Here is a 22,025-nt window from a genome sequence, read left to right as displayed (position 1 = left end):
AAAGATCTTCCATGTAATAGGACAAATGATTTGTCTCTCTATGCCTATTTCATCTGTAGAAAATTATGATGTATTCTGTAAAAATCACATTTATGAAATATGGACCTTGTTTCCTAAGCAGCAAGAAGTAAATATGTACTATTTCTACAACTTTTAAAGCTCTGCAGTATTAGAGATCACTGTTCTTCATCTATGACATGGTACAGGACATCTAAGAAAGTGCTTCAAAGTCCTCATGAAAACTTCCTTGTGGAGAAGTTATCAGACCAGAAAATCTAAACCCCTTTCCTACTCCAAATGCAGGTTCCAGTTTGAGTGAGAATAAGTTATATAGTATCCTTAAAAATTGGCCCTGTCTAGTCTGTGAGTCTGTTCTTTGGCAACAAAATTAGGTTCCTCTACAGTCTTTTATTATTTTCCTTATTTTGCCGTAAGGTTAGTCAGCTGTACCCTTGAAAGGAGGGGGGAAGAGGAATTAGGCAGGACACGAAAGTCTTTTCTTTCTCCTCTTTCTAAAGACCAATTTTTCATTGTATCATCTTGTACCAGGGTCTGTGTTGTGATCCATTCAATTCACAATTAAAATAATGTATTTATAGGTCATAATTAGCCTCTGAATCCTAGTTGGCCTGCAGCACTCAGCAAAGATGTACATACACCCTGTTGGCTTGTGAGAAGGGGAGGGGGGAGCCACCTTGTGGCTGGAAGACAGCCCAGCAGCCTCCAGGACCCTTGCTCTGTTCTGAGTAGAAAGGAAAGGAGATGAGGGTACAAGCCAGAGATAAATCAGGAATATCAATCACTAAATATTTGTGGAAAGTGGTAAGGGATATAAATAGAATCTATAACTACAATAATACTGAAGCAGTAGTTGTAAATATACATTATCCTCTTTAATATGACATCGAGTAGATTGAGAACTGAGAAATTATTAAGACTCCCACCAAAAAAATTGGAAGAAAGAATGAAAACATTTAAGTTAAAATTATGTTCATTTTGTAATTCAATAAAGAAATCCCAGAGACATATTTTTAAATTTAATGTTGTTTTCTAAAGCACAGAAAAAGCCCCACAGACATCTGTTTGCATACATTGTGTGTCAGGCAACATCAGATTTGAATGGAATTTATCTAAATTTTATATGCATGGCTTGATGTAAATTGAAATAAATTGTACAGCATACTCTGCGTGGACATATTGGTTTTTCCATCGCTGCTTGAACTTTTAACCCCAGGGCCTGAGCCGGTCACACGTTGACCTGTCTGAACTCTGCTGGTAGATCCAAGTGTGGAAGGCTGACCTTGCCTCCATGGCAACCATAAAGTAGGGTCCATGACTCTTCTCTCCCTTTCTCTCTCTTTTCTCCACACTCCAAACAAAACAAAACAAAACAAATTAGTATATTCTCGCACAGTCAGTCAGTGTAATCTTGGAATAGTTTTGCCAAAATGCATTTTGCCCCTAACCCAAGCTCTAAGCAAAGCTTTTTCAGCTTGCTTGTCAGATGTTAATGAAAGTTTGAAATGAAAGCCTTTATAAAAGTTAATGGAAAAGACCCCTTCCTGGGACACATTCAGTTTGCTTGTCTACTATTATAATAAAATATACTTCACATACTCATATATTAAGTAATGTTGCTATAGGTATGTTATACATGCAGATGAAAATTATTGTTGTGTAGGATCTCAGGATTAAACAAAAATACTTATGTTAAGTTTTACCAATGCCCACAGTATCCACATCAGATATAACATTTTCCAGTGTCATGGAGCTAATGTATCTGAAAGGAGTAAACATTAAGGATCTAGAGTTAATTTCTCTATTGGGGGTTGTAGTGTCCACTTAATTAAGGTACTTTTATACTTCTGATTTGTTTTAATTTTGATGATTTATCTTTAAATCCATGTGCTAACAAATTATCGTTTTCACAATCTTAGTGGTAGTTTAAAGGTGTTATTTATTCATCATTAAGCTAAAATTCTGTTCATAGGATGTATTTATGGCTATTCATTTATTATTGCAAGAAGCATTTGTTAAATGCCTACTATGTAAATTAACTTCAACTAAGTACTGTGGGAGCATATGAAAAAAAATGTGGCCTGGTCTTAAAGAATTCCAGTTTTGTTGCAAGATAGGATGTACTACTTAGAAAGAGAAAAACTGGAGAACAGTTAGACAGCAGTGACAAATGTATAATTGTTTAGAATTGTATACCAACTGACAAGGAAGCATGGCATAATGGAGTGACCATTTGGGAGTGGATTTAATGAAGAAAGGCCTCTTATGAACAAAGCCCCCAAAAAGGTGGTTGTCCAGGGCTAGTAAACAAACATTCTACTAGGTTTCAGAGATTTCACAGAATAAAGAAAACCTGGAATGGTGTTGGTTATGTACAACTGTTGATAAGGAAGAAAAGTGACAAGAGAAAAGGGGCTACGTTATACCAGAAATAACAAATATCCTTGAACGCTCATGGACTAATATGCTGTCCTTCAAATCCTGGGGTCCCTATGGATGCCTCGGTTATGTGTTTCTGAAGTTTTCGCAGCAACAGACTTGTTAATTTTAAATTGTAAGGGACTTCTATTGTCCTTTTTTAGAAAGCATAAAGAAAAATCTTTATTTCTAGATGTTTGAGGTAGAAAACTGAAAATCAAAAGTTCCACAAGTTGCCTTTGGGTCACTTTAGGTAACTGGATTGATACGACACCACTCTGATGAAACCGAAGTTGTTCTCATTTAGAGTGGCTTTGAGGTAGTTTTAAAAAAAAAAATCACAAAAATGTTTTTCTTGGTCCGGCAATATAGAAAATTAAAAAAGACAACATAGTGTAGGCAAGGAGAATCAGAAAATACTTCCAGTCTGCCTCTAGCAAATTCTGTGAACTTGTGAAGTCACTTTATCTCTGTGGGCCAGAGTTTCTTTGTATGTAATAATAAACATATCTAATATTTACTGAATTCTTACTTTATAACAGGCACTAATGTCTAAGCACTTTCACTTCATTCTCACAACTCTATCAGGTAACTACCATTATTATTATCATTTTTTTTTTTTTAAAGAATTGTGTTGCATTCTCTTTTTTTAATTAATTTATTTATTTATCTTTGGCTGTGTTGGGTCTTTGTTTTTGTGCGAGGGCTTTCTCTAGTTGGGGAAGGCGGGGGCCACTCTTCATCACGGTGCGTGGGCCTCTCACTATCGCGGCCTCTCTTGTTGTGGAGCACAGGCTCCAGATGCGCAGGCTCAGTAGTTGTGGCTCACGGGCCCAGTTGCTCCGTGGCATGTGGGATCTTCCCAGACCAGGGCTCGAACCCGTGTCCCCTGCATTGGCAGGCAGATTCTCAACCACTCCGCCACCAGGGAAGCCCCCGGTAACTACCATTATTGTCCCCAGTTTACAGATCAGGAAACTGAGGCACACTGTCTTTTCCAGGATCACACGCAAGTAGTCTAGCTTTAGACCTTATGTGCTTCATCCACTGCACCAGGAGTCTGAAAACTTTTTCTGTAAAGGGCCAGTTAGTAAGTATCTTAGGATTTTCAGACCATACAGTCTCTAGAGTGACAACTGTGCAGGTGTAGTACAAAAGCACCTATAATAACACACAAATAAACGAGTGTGGCTATATTCCACTAAAACTTTTTCTATAGTTACTGAAACTTGAATTCCATATAACTTTCATATGTCATGAAATATTATTATTTTGATTTCCCCCCAGTCATTTAGAAATGCTTTAAACATTTCTAAGCTAGCAGGCCCTACAAAAACAGGCTTGGTGGGATTTGGCCCCTGGATCATACTTTGCCAACCTCTACACTGCACTATGCTGCCTCTCAATGTATAGAATAAAGGGTTGAGCTAGATGATCTCTAAAATTACGACTGTTCAAAACACTTTCTAACTCCAAAAGTAGGGTGACCATTTTGGATTCAATACTATGTAATTAAAGAATTGAAAGCTGCCTTGGAAAACAAGCCTACCTATCCCTTTTCTTTGGAAAAGACTGTATCTAAACTATCTCAGAAGGATGAAGAATTATCTTTGTTTAATTGATATTTTGAGAAACAGATTTCATTATCTCCTTTACCAAGCCATTTTACATTCATTGCTGTTCCTATCAGGACTGTAGTCCTAGTATCTAGCCTGAGTCCCTTATGATGTAGTGGAAGCCCACTTGCTCTACTTTTTAGAAATAACAATGAACTTGTCTCTGTCTTCTACACAATTCTACACTACCTCCTATAACTTCTGCATCACTTTCTGCAGCTGAAGGTAAGAACCTCCCATCCTTCTCCCAGGCATTTTTTCTTTACTCATGTGGATTGTTTTTTATTCTCCTAGCTATTATTGTAGTGTTCAAAGGAATCCTTTCCAAAATATCTTTCTCTCTCTATTTGATAGATAGAACCAGGAACTGGACAGGGTAGGGACCTCTTTTCCTTATCCATATTTAAGAGTTTGATTTTCCAAAAGATGCATATATCAAAATATTTATAAATGTCATTATTACCTAAAATGAGTACTTTGTAGGGATCCATATGCTTAACTCATAACTTTAGTTGTATGATACTTTGGTATTATGATAGATGTAGCAAATCATCTCTTCCTTTAAAATCAAATAATGAACCTGATTGTGAATTTAAAAAGCTTTAATTTTTTCTTTTAACTTTAAAACTCATAGCCATTCTAGAGTTTACTTCTGTTTCCTTAGTGTTTGTTGAAGTAACGTGATAAAAACAAAATATAAAATCTCATATATAATGATGTTTCTACATCCTCAGTTACAACTTTAGCATTCAAACTCCTGAGTTGTCTACGGAGCTATATGCCATATGGCTTCCCAAACATTGACAATTTATTTCATGGGTAGCAAGAAAATATCACCATATTATCCAATAACCCTGTACATGTCCTAGGTATGATAAATTCAGATAATTGTACTTCATTCTTAGAAATGGTCATTGGAGTCAAATTTTCCAAGGTTTTTCCCAAGCTTGTGTCTTTTTCTTTTTTTTTTTTAATCCTCTCATTGTTCTATTTTATAGCAGATTTCTTTCATGTTTGTCTTCTAACATTTCTTTTTTTTTAACATCTTTATTGGAGTGTAATTGTTTTACAATGGTGTGTCAGTTTCTGCTGTATAACAAAGTGAATCAGCTATACATATACATATATCCCCACATCTCCTCCCTCTTGCGTCTCCCTCCCACCCTCCCTATCCCACCCCTCTAGGTGGACACAAAGCACCAAGCTGATCTCCCTGTGCCATGCGGCTGCTTCCCACTAGCTATCTATTTTACGTTTGGCAGTGTATATATGTCCATGCCACTCTCACTTCGTCCCAGATTACCCTTCCCCCTCCCCATGTCCTCAAGTCCATTCTCTATGTCTGTGTCTTTATTCCTGTCCTGCCCCTAGGTTCTTCAGAACCTTTTTTTTTTTAGGGCCTATATATATGTGTTAGCATACGGTATTTGTTTTTCTCTTTCTGACTTACTTCACTCTGTATGACAGACTCTAGGTCCATCCACCTCGCTACAAATAACTCAATTTCGTTTCTTTTCATGGCTGAGTAATATTCCATTGTATATATGTGCCACATCTTCTTTATCCATTCGTCTGTCGATGGACACTTAGGTTGGGCTATTGTAAATAGAGCTGCAATGAACATTGTGGTGCATGACTCTTTTTGAATTATGGTTTTCTCAGGGTATATGCCCAGTAGTGGGATTGCTGGGTCGTATGGTAGTTCTATTTTTAGTTTTTTGAGGAACGTCCATACTGTTGTCCATAGTGGCTGTATCAGTTTACATTCCCACCAACAGTGCAAGTGGGTTCCCTTTTCTCCACACCCTCTCCAGCATTTATTGTTTGTAGATTTTTTGATGATGGCCATTCTGACTGGTATGAGGTGATACCTCATTGTAGTTTTGATTTTCATTTCTCTAATGATTAGTGATGTTGAGCATCCTTTCATGTGTTTGTTGGCAATCTGTGTATCTTCTTTGGAGAAATGTCTATTTAGGTCGTCTGCCCATTTTTGGATTGGGTTGTTTGTTTTTTTGATATTGAGCTGCATGAGCTGCCAAGCTTCTGTCTTTTACAGACATTTTGTCACAAAACTTTGAGCACATTTAGAGCTTTTCTAAATAAGGTGGTTCTGTAGCCACAAAATTGGAGGTACATGAAGGAAAGTAGTCTGTCCTGAAAGTCTGCCTCACCTATATGGGTGTTCAGTATGGTCTTGGAGTACTCACTCAACAGCTTCGGTCATAGAGCTCTAGTGAGACTAGATGAATAAAGTGCTCTTTGAGAGTAAAATTCTCATCTATTTATATTTCTAAGACTCCAGAGTATTATTTGACAGATTGCATAGGCATTAATGTAAAGACTATTTATTTACAGGTTATTTGAAGGGGTTGAGATAAAATTTGACGTTATCTAGGAAAATATCTAGGGAAAGAGCGCCTTAAAAAGAGAAAACAGTATTGTAACAAGGAGATCCCCTTCCCTACAAACAGTGTCACAGGACAGTGGTACTGGATGGCCCCCCACCTGGTAACGTCTTAGCGTAACTGAAAGCCAAATTTACAGTTGCTAGTTGAAGTGAGTCTTTCATGTTTCCTTGCCCCTACTACTGTTGTGTAAAAATGTTTACTGCCTTTAAGGAACTTTATTTTGAGAAGAATCTGTTCAGTGAGTAGGCTAGTCAGTGTTTTTCTTTTAGTTTGCTCTCATTTATTTTATTAACATCTAAATGATCCTTAAAAACTTAAATTTTAGGTTTTAAATTTGGGCAAATCTATATTTTAATGTAAACTTTGGATTTTATCTTAAAATACAGAATTGCCCAGAACAAACAAAAAATCCCTGTGATTTGACTTGTTCAAATCACAGCCATCATTGTACTGGAATTCTGCGTTTACAAATCTCTATCCTGCACTGGACTCTGGCTCCTTGAAGGACTAGCACAATGCCTGTCTCAGGGTAAGTGCTCCCAGAGTGTTTGTTGACCTGAACTGTTGAACCAAACAGTGACAAAGAGAATGGATTTTGACTGAAGCATTAAAATGTTGTGCAGAACCCATGGATTCTTTACATTTTTGGTGGGTAGGCCCATTCAAAAGGAATGCTTCAAGTAAACAACTATAACAAGCCAATTTTGCTGGCTTTCTTAGGCATTTCATGTTGCTTACAATTAGCTGGACAGCAATGTAGGACAGAGGAGTGGCCGGTAACCTCAGTATATACATGTGTCAAAGAAGTTGTGTGACACTTGAGCTGTTTCTCACTATCCCTTAAGGTTTTCAGTGAAATGGAGGAGTTTGTGAGAGATGGCAGAACTTGCTGTTAGTGAAATTCCATGTAGGACACCCAAGGAAAATATAGAAGTATATTCCCACTGATAATCCTTACACGTTTGGATTCGAATATTTGTTTTTGTACCCTCTGCAGAAAAGAAGTCTATTTATTGAAGATATCATATCAATATATTAACAGTGACTGGCTCAATTTCTGATTATATTTTCGTATATATTGTGTCTCAGCCACTTGTAGAGCTTTCTGGGAAAATTCTCGAGAAATATACCATATTGCATAATGCAAGATCTTACAATGTGGTTTATATTTGGATCAAACAGGAAGCCACTTGATAATTTTGGCAAGTCATTGAGTCTTTTTTTTTTTTTTTTTTTTTTTTTTTGGCTGCGTTGGGTCTTTGCAGGCTTTCTCTAGTTGTGGCGAGGAGGGGCTACTCTTCGTTGTGGTGTGCGGGCTTCTCATTGCAGTGGCTTCTCTTGTTGCAGAGCACGGGCTCTAGGCACACGGGCTTCAGTAGTTGTGGCATGCAGGCTCAGTAGTTGTGGTGCACGGGCTTAGTTGCTCTGCAGCATGTGGGATCTTCCTGGACCAGGGCTTGAACCTGTGTCCCCAAACCCAGCCCTGTGCCTTCCACCTAGAATGCCTTTCGCATCCTCTCCAGCCACCTACAGTCCACCGATCCAACAAGGCTCTGGTCGTCTTCTCTACGTGGCTTCCTAATTGCTCCAAGTTAGCCTCATCCTCTCCTTGTCTTATGTTTTACTTGATCAGTACCTTTATCATAGCTGTTACCACCATTTGCCTTGCATTATATTACTTAACGTGTGCTGGCTTCTCCAACAGGTTGTAAGCTCCCACAGGGCAGGAGTGGTGTCTTCATTATTTCTGTATCTCTCACAGGCTTCAGCACGTGGTAGACATTCAATAAGAGTTTGTCATATTAAACCCTAAAAAATGTGATCATACATATACGTATTTGTCATATCCTAAAGAACCTTGAGATAATAGCAGTCTCTTGTTCTCAGTGTTTCTTCATGTGCCACAGAGTGACTGCCTCCTTCTCTCTCCCCCCTTCCACAATATCTGGAGGTTTTCCTCCCTTAGACACCAGAACTACTGAAGGTGGAAAACAGTATCCCAGATAGATCCAAGATAAATGTTCACTTCCTTCAGTAGTATAGCTTATGAGTACAAGGGCAAATGCTATATACTGACACGACCAAGACAAATGAGAGTCAGGAACTTCAGAAAAGGGAAAAGAGGCAGCCAACGAGGACAGGTTCCACTACGTATGTTACAGCTCAGGGAAGAGAAAATGGCAGAAAAACCATATCCACATAAGAGTGTATATCCTGTTGACTACTGAAATATGTTTATGCTGAGAAGTCAACAATCTGTGATAGCCCACATGAAATGAAAATGCTCATATTTATATGGTGCTTTCCATACAGAGAATCCCAAGGTACTTTATAAATTATAAATATGAATGCTCCTTATGCAATGTCCCTACTGTTCTCCATATACGAAATCCAGTTCCTAATGGGCCAAATCTCCCCCTGTCCCAACAACACTGAATATTAAAACATTTTTATCAGATCACAATATTTTGTCTTTGAAAAATCCTTTATATCAAAAAGTCTACAAGTTACACTATTTGTCTTCTAATATATGCAGCATCTCTCCTACCTACCTCCCTTCCCCCAGTAACATGGAAAGTGAATTCAATTAGATTTAAGACAAAGAGTAATTGCACTGGAAAATAGAAAAAAATATCTCATCCCAGAATGATTAAGCTCTTTACCTTATAGAGGGAGTTTAACTCTTTCGGGAAAACAGGATCCCATATAATAAATGAATACAGAGATTTGCTAAATCAAAGTATAATGTCCTGAATCTAATTCCCCAGTCATTGGTGAGCTGTTTGCTCCAAGAGAATAGTGTATTCACTGTAAGGTCTTTAAGAAATATAAAATAAAGACTAAGTCAATTAGGTGTTTAAAATTTTTCTTTTAACTATTCTTGTTTTTTACAGTGGGTATCTCAAAATCTGAAACATATTCAAAACTCTTGGATTCTTGAAAGTGAGTTTAATCATCTACTTTCCCAGAATTATTTTGTGCTTTTGGTATCTTGATTTTGATAAACTCTTCCACATACTCAGTGAGAACTGGTCCAAGGAGACCCTGAGTCACTAGTGCTACCAAAACTGCTCTGCCAGCAGCTGCTGACTAGTTGCTTCTTGGTGTTCATTCTGGAATTTTTGCAGAAAGATGATAAAGTACCCTGATGTGATGGGGTCTTTAATGGAGGAAGTCCCAGAACTGTAGATGACCAATAGCTAAGGATGACATACAGTACTTTCATTTGCAATCTCCATATTTGTGGTGGAAAGGACTGTGTCAATTCCAGGGGAAATTTAAAAGGTAAATGTTGAAGCAGTTGAGAGAATCTGGAATAAAGAGACAGGTCAAATGTGCAGGTGTAGGCTGCAGTCAGCCTGTGGGGCTGCTGCTTAAGGTTGGAGTACAGCAAACAGAAGAGATCTTTCAGTGGCCTTGAACTAAGAAATCTCCCTTCTTGGGCTTTTTCCCACCTGTAGTATTCAGGCATTTCATATCCATCAGTGTGGTTTAGCTTAAGTAAGACTGACAAAATTTCTGAATCTGGCCCTGTTTCAATACATTAGTTAAACTGTCTCTTGTAATGGTAAAGTTCTATAGGTCCAAGCCAATATATTCCTGTTTGTTCTCTTTAATAATCAAAAAAATAGGTACTACACATTGTTATGTCACATCAAGAAAAATTCTAGCAACACAAGGCATTGGCTCGGTTTTGACTGGAGTTTCTCACAGCAGCATAGGTTTTCCTATTTTGAGTAGTACCTGGACTGAACCAGATGTTTTTGAACGTTGATGAGACCCTACTTTTAATTGGTTGATGATCTAACAGGGTATCTGATTTTAAGAAGTAAAGTAAGGGGGGCACTAAAGGAAGATGGCGGAAGAGTAAGACGCGGAGATCACGTTCCTCCCCACAGATACACCAGAAATACATCTACGCGTGGAACAACTCCTACAGAGCATCTACTGAACGCTGGCAGAAGACCTCAGACCTCCCAAAAGGCAAGAAACCCCCCACGTACCTGGGTAGGGCAAAAGAAAAAACTAAACAGAGACAAAAGGACAGGGACGGGTCCTGCGCCAGCGGGGGAGAGCTGTGAAGGAGGAAAAGTGTCCACACACTAGGAAGCCCCTTCGCGGGTGGAGACTTCGGGAGGCGGAGTGGGGGAGCTTGGGGGCCGCGGAGGAGAGCGCAGCGGCAGGGGTGCGGGGGGCAAGGCGGACGGATTCCAGCGCGGAGGATCGGGCCGACCGGAACTCGCCAGCCGAGAGGCTTGTCTGCTCGCCCGCCGGGGCGGGCGGGACTGGGAGCTGAGACTCCGGCTTTTGTCGGAGCGCCGGGAGAGGACTGAGGTTGGCGGCGTGAACAGAGCCTGCAGGGCGTTAGCGCACCGCGGCTGGCCGGGAGAGAGTCCGGGGGGAAGTCTGGACCTGCCGAGGAGGCAGGAGACTTTTACGTCCCTCTTTGTTTCCTGGTGCACGAGGAGAGGGGATTGGGAACGCTGCTTGGGAGAGCTCCAGGGACGGGCGCGAGCCGCGGCTGAGGGTGCGGAGCCCAGAGGCAGACATGGGACGCTGGGGCCGCTGCTGCCGCCACCGGGAGGCCTGTGTGCGAATGCAGGTCACTAGCCGCGCGCCCTTCCGGGGAACCTGTGCAGCCCGCCACTGCCGGGACAGCTCCCCCGGGAGAGCGCACAGGCGCGCCTCGGGCTGCAGCGTCTCGCCGGCCTCTGCCGCCGCAGGCCCGCCCCACACTCCGTGCCCCTCCCTACCCCCGGGCCTGAGTGAGCCAGAGCCTCCGAATCAGCGGCTCCTTTAACCCCGTCCTGTCTGAGCAAAGAACAGACGCCCTCCGGCGACCTACACGCACAGGCGAGGCTAAACCCAAAGCTGAGCCCCTGGGAACTGTGAGAACAAAGAAGAGAAAGGGAAATCTCTCCCAGCAGCCTCAGAAGCAGCGGATTAAAGCTCCACAATCAACTTGATATACCCTGCATCTGTGGAATACCTGAATAGACAAGGAATCATCCCAAATTAAGGAGCCCTGTGGATGAAAGGCGCTTGGTGCTGCAGCCAGGAATCAGTGCTGTGCCTCTGAGGTGGGAGAGCCAACTTCAGGCCACTGATCCACAAGAGACCTCCCAGCTGCACATAATATCAAACAGCAAAAATCTCCGAGAGATCTCCATCTCAACGCCAGCACCCAGCGTCACTCAACGACCAGCAAGCTACAGAGCTGGACATCTATGCCAAACAACTAGCAAGACAGGAACACAATCCCACCCATTAGCAGAGAGGCGGCCCAAAATCATAATAAGTCTACAGACACCCCAAAACACACCACCAGACGTGGACCTGCCCACCAGAAAGACAAGATCTAGCCTCATCCACCAGAACACAGGCACTAGTACCCTCCACCAGGAAGCCTACACAACCCACTGAACCAACCTTAGCCACTGGGGACAGACACAAAAAACAACAGGAACTACGAACCTTCAGCCTGCAAAAAAGGAGACCCCAAACACAGTAAGATAAGCAAAATGAAAAGACAGAAAAACACACCGCAGATGAAGGAGCAAGATAAAAACCCATCAGACCTAACAAATGAAGAGGAAATAGGCAGTCTACCTGAAAAAGAATTCAGAATAATGATAGTAAGGTTGATCCGAAATCTTGGAGATAGAATGGACAATAGAATGGACAAAATGCAAGAATCAGTTAACAAGGACCTAGAAGAACTAAAGATGAAACAAGCAACGATGAACAACACAATAAATGAAATTAAAAGTACTCTAGATGGGATCAATAGCAGAATAACTGAGGCAGAAGAACGGATAAGTGACCTGGAAGATAAAATAGTGGAAATAACTACTGCAGAGCAGAATAAAGAAAAAAGAATGAAAAGAACTGAGGACAGTCTCAGAGACCTCTGGGACAACATTAAACGTACCAACATTCGAATTATAGGGGTTCCAGAAGAAGAAGAGAAAAAGAAAGGGACTGAGAAAATATTTGAAGAGATTATAGTTGAAAACTTCCCTAATATGGGAAAGGAAATAGTTAATCAAGTCCAGGAAGCACAGAGAGTCCCATACAGGATAAATCCAAGGAGAAATACGCCAAGACACATATTAATCAAACTGTCAAAAATTAAATACAAAGAAAACATATTAAAAGCAGCAAGGGAAAAACAACAAATAACACACAAAGGAATCCCCATAAGGTTAACAGCTGATCTTTCAGCAGAAACTCTGCAAGCCAGAAGGGACTGGCAGGACATATTGAAAGTGTTGAAGGAGAAAAACCTGCAACCAAGATTACTCTACCCAGCAAGGATCTCATTCAGATTTGATGGAGAAATTAAAACCTTTACAGACAAGCAAAAGCTGAGAGAGTTCAGCACCACCAAACCAGCTCTACAACAACTGCTAAAGGAACTTCTCTAGGCAAGAAACACAAAAGAAGGAAAAGACCTACAATAACAAACCCAAAACAATTAAGAAAATGGGAATGGGAACACACATATCGATAATTACCTTAAATGTAAATGGACTAAATGCTCCCACCAAAAGACACAGATTGGCTGAATGGATACAAAAACAAGACCCATATATTTGCTGTCTACAAGAGACCCACTTCAGACCTAGAGACACATACAGACTGAAAGTAAGGGGATGGAAAAAGGTATTTCATGCAAATGGAAACCAAAAGAAAGCTGGAGTAGCAATTCTCATATCAGACAAAATAGACTTTAAAACAAAGACTATTAGAAGAGACAAAGAAGGACACTACATAATGATCAAGGGATCGATCCAAGAGGAAGGTATAACAATTGTAAATATTTATGCACCCAACATAGGTGCACCTCAATACATAAGGCAAATACTGACAACCATAAAAGGGGAAATCGACAGTAACACATTCATAGTAGGGGACTTTAACACCCCACTTTCACCAATGGACAGATCATCCAAAATGAAAATAAATAAGGAAACACAAGCTTTAAATGATACATTAAATGAGATGGAGTTAATTGATATTTATAGGACATTCCATCCAAAAACAACAGAATACACATTTTTCTCAAGTGCTCATGGAACATTCTCCAGGATAGATCATATCTTGGGTCACAAATCAAGCCTTGGTAAATTTAAGAAAATTGAAATTGTATCAAGTATCTTTTCCGACCACAACGCTATGAGACTCGATATCAATCACAGGAGAAGATCTGTAAAAAATACAAACACATGGAGGCTAAACAATACACTACTTAATAACAAAGTGATCACTGAAGAAATCAAAGGGGAAATCAAAAAATACCTAGAAACAAATGACAATGGAGACACGACGACTCAAAATCTATGGGATGCAGCAAAAGCAGTTCTAAGAGGGAAGTTTATAGCAATACAATCTTACCTTAAGAAACAGGAAACATCTCGAATAAACAACCTAACCTTGCACCTAAAGCAATTAGAGAAAGAAGAACAAAAAAACCCCAAAGTTAGCAGGAGGAAAGAAATCATAAAAATCAGATCAGAAATAAATGAAAAAGAAATGAAGGAAACGATAGCAAAGATCAATAAAACTAAAAGCTGGTTCTTTGAAAGGATAAACAAAATTGATAAACCATTAGCCAGACTCATCAAGAAAAAAAGGGAGAAGACTCAAATCAATAGAATTAGAAATGAAAAAGGAGAAGTAACAACTGACACTGCAGAAATACAAAAGATCATGAGAGATTACTACAAGCAACTCTATGCCAATAAAATGGACAACCTGGAAGAAATGGACAAATTCTTAGAAAGGCACAACCTGCCAAGACTGAATCAGGAAGAAATAGAAAATATGAACAGACCAATCACAAGCACTGAAATTGAAACTGTGATTAAAAATCTTCCAACAAGCAAAAGCCCAGGACCAGATGGCTTCACAGGCGAATTCTATCAAACATTTAGAGAAGAGCTATCACCTATCCTTCTCAGACTCTTCCAAAATATAGCAGAGGGAGGAACACTCCCCAACTCATTCTACGAGGCCACCATCAACCTGATACCAAAACCAGACAAGGATGTCACAAAGAAAGAAAACTACAGGCCAATATCACTGATGAACATAGATGCAAAGATCCTCAACAAAATACTAGCAAACAGAATCCAACAGCACATTAAACGGATCATACACCATGATCAAGTGGGGTTTATTCCAGGAATGCAAGGATTCTTCAATATACGCAAATCAATCAACGTGATACACCATATTAACAAATTGAAGGAGAAAAACCATATGATCATCTCAATAGATGCAGAGAAAGCTTTTGACAAAATCCAACACCCATTTATGATAAAAACCCTGCAAAAAGTAGGCATAGAGGGAACTTTCCTCAACATAATAAAGGCCATATATGACAAACCCACAGCCAACATCGTCCTCAATGGTGAAAAACTGAAAGCATTTCCACTAAGATCAGGAACAAGACAAGGTTGCCCACTCTCACCACTCTTATTCAACATAGTTTTGGAAGTTTTAGCCACAGCAATCAGAGAAGAAAAGGAAATAAAAGGAATCCAAATCGGAAAAGAAGAAGTAAAGCTGTCACTGTTTGCAGATGACATGATACTATACATACAGAATCCTAAAGATGCTACCAGAAAACTACTAGAGCTAATCAATGAATTTGGTAAAGTAGCAGGATACAAAATTAATGCACAGAAATCTCTGGCATTCCTATACACTAAGGATGAAAAATCTGAAAGTGAAATCAAGAAAACACTCCCATTTACCATTGCAACAAAAAGAATAAAATACCTAGGAATAAACCTACCTAAGGAGACAAAAGACCTGTATGCAGAAAATTATAAGACACTGATGAAAGAAATTAAAAATGATACAAATAGATGGAGAGATATACCATGTTCTTGGATTGGAAGAATCAACATTGTGAAAATGACTCTACTACCCAAAGCAATCTACAGATTCAATGCAATCCCTATGAAACTACCACTGGCATTTTTCACAGAACTAGAACAAAAAATCTCACAATTTGTATGGAAACACAAAAGACCCCGAATAGCCAAAGCAATCTTGAGAACGAAAAATGGAGCTGGAGGAATCAGGCTTCCTGACTTCAGACTATACTACAAAGCTACAGTAATCAAGACAGTATGGTACTGGCACAAAAACAGAAATATAGATCAATGGAACAGGATAGAAAGCCCAGAGATAAACCCACGCACATATGGTCACCTTATCTTTGACAAAGGAGGCAGAAATGTACAGTGGAGAAAGGACAGCCTATTCAATAAGTGGTGCTGGGAAAACTGGACAGCTACATGTAAAAGTATGAGATTAGATCACTCCCTAACACCATACACAAAAGTAAGCTCAAAATGGATTAAAGACCTAAATGTAAGGCCAGAAACTATCAAACTCTTAGAGGAAAACATAGGCAGCACACTCTATGACATAAATCACAGCAAGATCCTTTTTGACCCACCTCCTAGAGAAATGGAAATAAAAAGAAAAGTAAACAAATGGGACCTAATGAAACTTAAAAGCTTTTGCACAGCAAAGGAAACCATAAAGAAGACCAAAAGACAACCCTCAGAATGGGAGAAAATATTTGCAAATGAAGCAACTGACAAAGGATTAATCTCCAAAATTTATAAGCAGCTCATGCAGCTTAATAACAAAAGAACAAACAACCCAATCCAAAAATGGGCAGAAGACCTAAATAGACATTTCTCCAAAGAAGATATACAGAGTGCCAACAAACACATGAAAGAATGCTCAACATCACTAATCATTAGAGAAATGCAAATCAAAACTACAATGAGATATCATCTCACACCAGTCAGAATGTCCATCATCAAAAAATCTAGAAACAATAAATGCTGGAGAGGGTGTGGAGAAAAGGGAACCCTCTTACACTGTTGGTGGGAATGTAAATTGATACAGCCACTGTGGAGAACAGTATGGAGGTTCCTTAAAAAGCTACAAATAGAACTACCATATGACCCAGCAATCCCACTACTGGGCATATACCCTGAGAAAACCAGAATTCAAAAAGAGTCATGTACCAAAATGTTCATTGCAGCTCTATTTACAATAGCCCAGAGATGGAAACAACCTAAGTGTCCATCATCGGATGAATGGATAAAGAAGATGTGGCACATATATACAATGGAATATTACTCAGCCATAAAAAGAGACGAAATTGAGCTATTTGTAATGAGGTGGATAGACCTAGAGTCTGTCATACAGAGTGAAGTAAGTCAGAAAGAGAGAGACAAATACCGTATGCTAACACATATATATGGAATTTAAGAAAAAAAAAATGTCATGAAAAACCTAGGGGTGAAACAGGAATAAAGACACAGACTTACTAGAGAATGGACTTGAGGCTATGGGGAGGGGGAAGGGTAAACGGTGACAAAGCAATAAAGAGGCATGGACATGTATACACTACCAAACGTAAGGTAGATACCTAGTGGGAAGCAGCCGCATAGCACAGGGAGATCAGCTCGGTGCTTTGTGACCGCCTGGAGGGATGGGATAGGGAGGGTGGGAGGGAGGGTGACGCAAGCAGGAAGAGATATGGGAACATATGTATATATATAACTGATTCATTTTGTTGTGAAGCTGAAACTAACATACCATTGTAAAGCAATTATGCTCCAATAAAGATGTTTAAAAAAAATAAAATAAAATAAAATAAAATAAATAAATAAAAAAGCACTAAAAACCAAAAAAAAAAAAAAAAAAAAAAGAAGTAAAGTAAGGGAACGAAAACTGAATACTTGTCTTAGAAGTTTTGCTCTACCTGTCTCACCATGTGATCTTGTTTTGTCCCATTCCTAACTAGGAATTTAAAAGCTATAATTATTTATGAGGTCATTTGTATTGCTGTTTTAGATCTTCTGGTGAAGGGCACTGTATAGACTAATCCCAATGTTAATATATCTATGTTTTTCCCATATCTTACAAACTCTGTTATACATAGGACAGATTCATTTATTTATGATACATCCTTAGTTTGTTACTCATAGCCAAATTTGTATCATGGTAAATACTTTAAAATAATTATACACATTAACCAGGGATTAGAGAGACTGATTTATAGACTTGGAGTGGGAAGAATAAAATAAAACTACCATCTATTTGGGTCATGCAATCAAATAAGTTTAGAAGTTCTAAGTGAAATGTTTTTAGTCAAGTCAACAACAAAGTGGGTCACATCAAAAGGAGCATCTGCAATGAAGTAACACAGGAATTTTTTTTAATCTGGAAATGAATGAGTTAGGAAAATTAATGGCTCTTCTAACTCCTTAGACAGAGAGTAGTCCTTTCAAGTTTGATGAAGGTCATTTTCAGGACAGTCTAAGAGAGAGGTTATAGTTCAACTTCCACTAGCAGTACTTCAGAAAGGCAAAAATGACTTGAGTTTCTGAAGCTCATGGGTTTTTTTTAAATTAAAGTTGAATAAAATTGTAAATGATTACCTATATTCTTAATATTTTATAATAATATTTTATATTTTTCTCCCCACCCCCTAAATTAGGAATTTATCATTTTTTCCAAAGACTGGAATGGAGAAAATACCCACTAAGCAAGATACAGTGAATGTGTTCTAGTGTGTACTCCCAGCTGCTCATGTAAATCTTTCTTCACAGCAGGATTTGAACAAAAACTCACCACTTAATTGAACAGTTCAAACGCCACTGAGTAGGAAATTTTAGTGAGACCAGTATATTTGTAAACTTAAACTAGATATATGTATTCTGGCAACATACACAGTATTTTGAAACAGCAAAAAAATTTAAAGGAATTTTTTTGTTTTTAGGTCAATTGCAGGTATTACTTGTTTTAGGACTTTGAAAGTATTCCTTTTATACTGTTGCTGCTTTTTTTTTTTTAAACAACAACAACAACAACCTTGCTTCATTTTCCTTTTTATTTTTCAGCTGTTTGCAGCCCCCTTTTGAATAGTGAGAAACAATGCAATTAATTTTCTCTAGCGCAATCATGCATAGATTTAATAAGCATCCGAAGGTAGGATCCATCTGTAAAGTATGCGCTGCATGCTAAATTACTTCTCTTCTGTGGTTTTTTTCTTTCCAAACCTTAATTAATTGAAGAAAAAAAATGTTTATTAAAGTGGGAACAGGCTGGGCTCTGGCTCTCCGCCTCTGGTTCAAAAGTTCATACAATTCCCTGAAGGCTCATCTGAATATGTGTGTGTCTCCCTCTCACAATCTTTCTTTCTCCGTCTCTATAGTAGGGATGAATGCCTAGAAAAGGTGTATTATTTTGTTCCCAGGACGAATGTGAATAATCTTAACTTAGGTAAGCTAACTTTTTGTGTGCATAGATTTGCATGTATTGTGTATGCTTACCTAAACAGTACACACACATAGACACATCAATGTGTTATTTACCCATTGTTCTATTGCATAGCATTAAAAAATTGATATACTTTCAGTGGCATCTTTAAACAGGATATAGATAGAGAGCAGGAAGTATAATTCTACAGGTGGATCTCACACAGGAAATTAAAGGAGTTATGTATGAACACAAACTAAGTCTTTATGAATAAATTTAAACCAGAAGAAAAAATATTAAATCTATCCCAGGTAGAAAAATATTTACCTATAAACAGAGAAATGGAAAAAATACGTAATAGGTAGTGATTCACTCCTGTGAGATACTTTAGAAACAAGATATTTCCTGACCTGCAGTAAGCTTTATGTGACCTAGGTGAAAAACAATAAATTTTTTGTAAAATAAGAATGTTATCTTAAAGATGGACTCAGAATTTTTTCAGTTATCTCAGTCGCTTACCTAGGATGTCATCTGTTTTTTCAAAGTATTGCTTTTTTCTCTTTATTACATTCTACAATTTTTAGATCCTTGTTTTTTTTTTAAAGTAAATATAAGTTGTAGTTTTCATACATATTATTCATTTCTTTTTTTACTTTAAAGTAAGATTAGTTTTCTCCTTTAACACAAGTAAGGTTTGCACAGTCACTTCCATATTTAGGAGTTGATGGAATCAGAAAGCAGTGCTGAACTTGACTGTGATCTTGCCTGACTGAAGTCTACTTCCTTTCGCCCAGTTGCTTCTTTAAAAGCATAGTGTTCGCATAGGAGCCTAGTGGAGGGCTTTCTACAGGTTGTTTCATTTTCTCTTTGGACTCTCTACAGGGTACCTAAAGCCGCTGGTCTATTAGTCATTTTAACTTTTTAAAAATAGACTTTAAGTAGGGAAAAAATAAGCAGCATGAAGTACTATTTTAGTTTGGGATACATGCAGCTTTAGTCATATTAGCCCTTTTACCACGTACATGACTACCATCCTATACTCTTACCATGTGAGTGTCAGATGAGCCATGGGGACATTCCTGGAAGGAATTTTGAGGAATCAACATTCCATATTCTCCTCTCAAATGTTGTTACACATGCACATTTGGGCCACATCTGCACACTTGTAAATCAAATTACTTGGAGGTGTTGCTGAAATATGATCACCAAGTAACAATTATAATTGATGTCTTGGAAACTTGAAGACTCTCATCCACTATGTGTGTATCTATTTATGTATATACCATATCATAATCTCCCAGCACCCAACCTTCTGTGACTCTTAGAAGAATCTCGCTACTGCTTTCCAAACAGATTTTAGTTTAGACTTCTGTGAAATCCCTGAACTGAATAGCTGTGGGTTTCACAAATTACATGCATGTAAACAACATACCTTTGAAAGGAGGATATGTGGGCCCTTTCTCCTATATGCTTATGTCTCTGTTGTCGTAGATTGGCGTCCTTTGTGAGCTATTCAGTGACATTTCAGAACCATTTCGCTCTGCAGAAAACCCGCAGTTGTGTTTCTTTAGCTGACACTGTGGCATTACACTCGAAATTGCTAGTTAGAAAAAAAAATTGTTGAGGCCAGTGGCTGTAATCAACGTTGTTGCTGTCTGTTTCCTCAGACTAATAGCAGAGCGATTGGAGTCTGAGAGTTCAAACAGAGGTTATCTTTCCCAGGTAGCATCTCGTCCAACGAGAATTTGATTTTTTTCTATAGGACTTTACTCCATTAGATTAATGAAATTTCAATGAGAGCCTGGCGCCCCCTGAAGCTTTGTTAAGAAAACAAATGGTGATTCTGTAGGTGTGACAGCTTGCTTGGAGAGTTACGAGAAGGTGAATACATCCCCACAATCCAGGCAGCCTGGAACACATTGATCTCTATTTAAAGCACCAATAGGATTTTTGTTAATTATAAATGATTGATCTGCAGTTTTTTCCTCTCTCTCCTCTTTCTATGTGTGGCTCCCCCTCCTTTCCCCACTTTTAACTTCTTTGCATGCTGAGTGCAGAGCTTTTTGTTTAAAGGGACGATCATAGAGAGCAAATTATAGCAATACCCAGCAGTGATGCTACTGTGAATGTCATTGTCAGAGCGTTCACCGTTCACTGATGGAGGTGAGCTCTGAAGTAGATTTCAAACTGACTCCATGCTCCCTCTTTACTTGGCTCATTCCTAAAATAAAGAATTATTTTAACAAAAATAAAGCATTGGAATAGTATCATAGACACCACCATTATTATGTTTTAAAAGCAACTTGTGAGCCCTGTGAACCAAGTCCCCAGTATTAACTCTGAACCACAGTGTATGCCTTGTGCACGCCAGGATATGAATTGTGACCACCCAGCCCCGTGCGAGACAACAGGGTGAGTGAAGGGGATATCTCTGACCTTACATCTCAATTTATAGGCATTTAGGTGGTTAATCCACCTTTTATCATCTTTGTGAAGTAGTTTTTTAATAATGTTTAGAAGCAATACTGTACTCAAAAACTGACATGTATATTATTCCTGATAATTGCTCACCACACTTAGTTCTAAAAAGCACAGAAAAATGTCCCCAGCTTCTTTGTGGACCTCTATTTAGTGAAAATATCTGAGCATTAAATGTATTTATGTATTGAATACAAAAGCACATAGTAGCTTCTTTGTCATTTATGACATGTACAATATATAAAGATAATTTGCACAGATCTCAGGAAACATATTTGTAAAAACTGCAGTTTAAGGACTACAGGTATTAGTGGATTTCATTGGAAGCCATATTGATTTCACAGTTCTAACTCAAACGTAGATTTTTATGAATGTCTTTCTTAAGTTTGAGCCCTTAATTAAGTTTTAGGACATATCTTTTCAAGCTACAATAATGAATTTTACCTCAGTGTTCTTTTTTTTTTAACTGTCTAGATAATCCATGAAATGTACAAGAGACTTTTCTAGGCCAAGAATCTTAAAATAGTTTATAGCTTTCAGTGACACCCTTCTGCAAAGTCCTTTAGATTTGAAGAAGTATTGCCTCATTTCTTGAATGTTTTGAAACTTGTTCACCTTCCTAATGAGTTGTTGTATCACTAATTGTATATGATAAACTCTCAGTGGCATAAAAGCAATTCTGCTTTTAAAACAACAGTATAAAATGGGCAAGAACCTCATGTATAACATACCATAATCTCCCCACACCCCAAATTCTGTGATTTTTAAAAGAAGCTCACTGTTG

At 38.6% G+C, this 22,025-nt stretch overlaps 1 protein-coding gene and 1 long non-coding RNA gene across 2 annotated transcripts in view; one reads left to right on the top strand and one right to left on the bottom strand.

Annotated features, from left to right (window-relative positions):
- Window positions 1-22,025, top strand: part of SKAP1 (src kinase associated phosphoprotein 1) — a 283,028-nt gene that overhangs the window by 116,603 nt on the left and 144,400 nt on the right. The window lies entirely within an intron of this gene.
- Window positions 872-20,385, bottom strand: LOC105748692 (uncharacterized). The gene is made up of 3 exons (XR_001120168.2): window positions 20,196-20,385; window positions 19,137-19,194; window positions 872-1,369 (listed from the first exon to the last, which is right to left on the bottom strand). It is a non-coding gene; the product is annotated as an uncharacterized LOC105748692 (long non-coding RNA).

Source organism: Orcinus orca, chromosome 19 (genome assembly GCF_937001465.1).
Source record: "Orcinus orca chromosome 19, mOrcOrc1.1, whole genome shotgun sequence".
Lineage (NCBI taxonomy): Eukaryota > Metazoa > Chordata > Mammalia > Artiodactyla > Delphinidae > Orcinus > Orcinus orca.
This window is presented reverse-complemented; position numbering and strand designations above follow the sequence as displayed.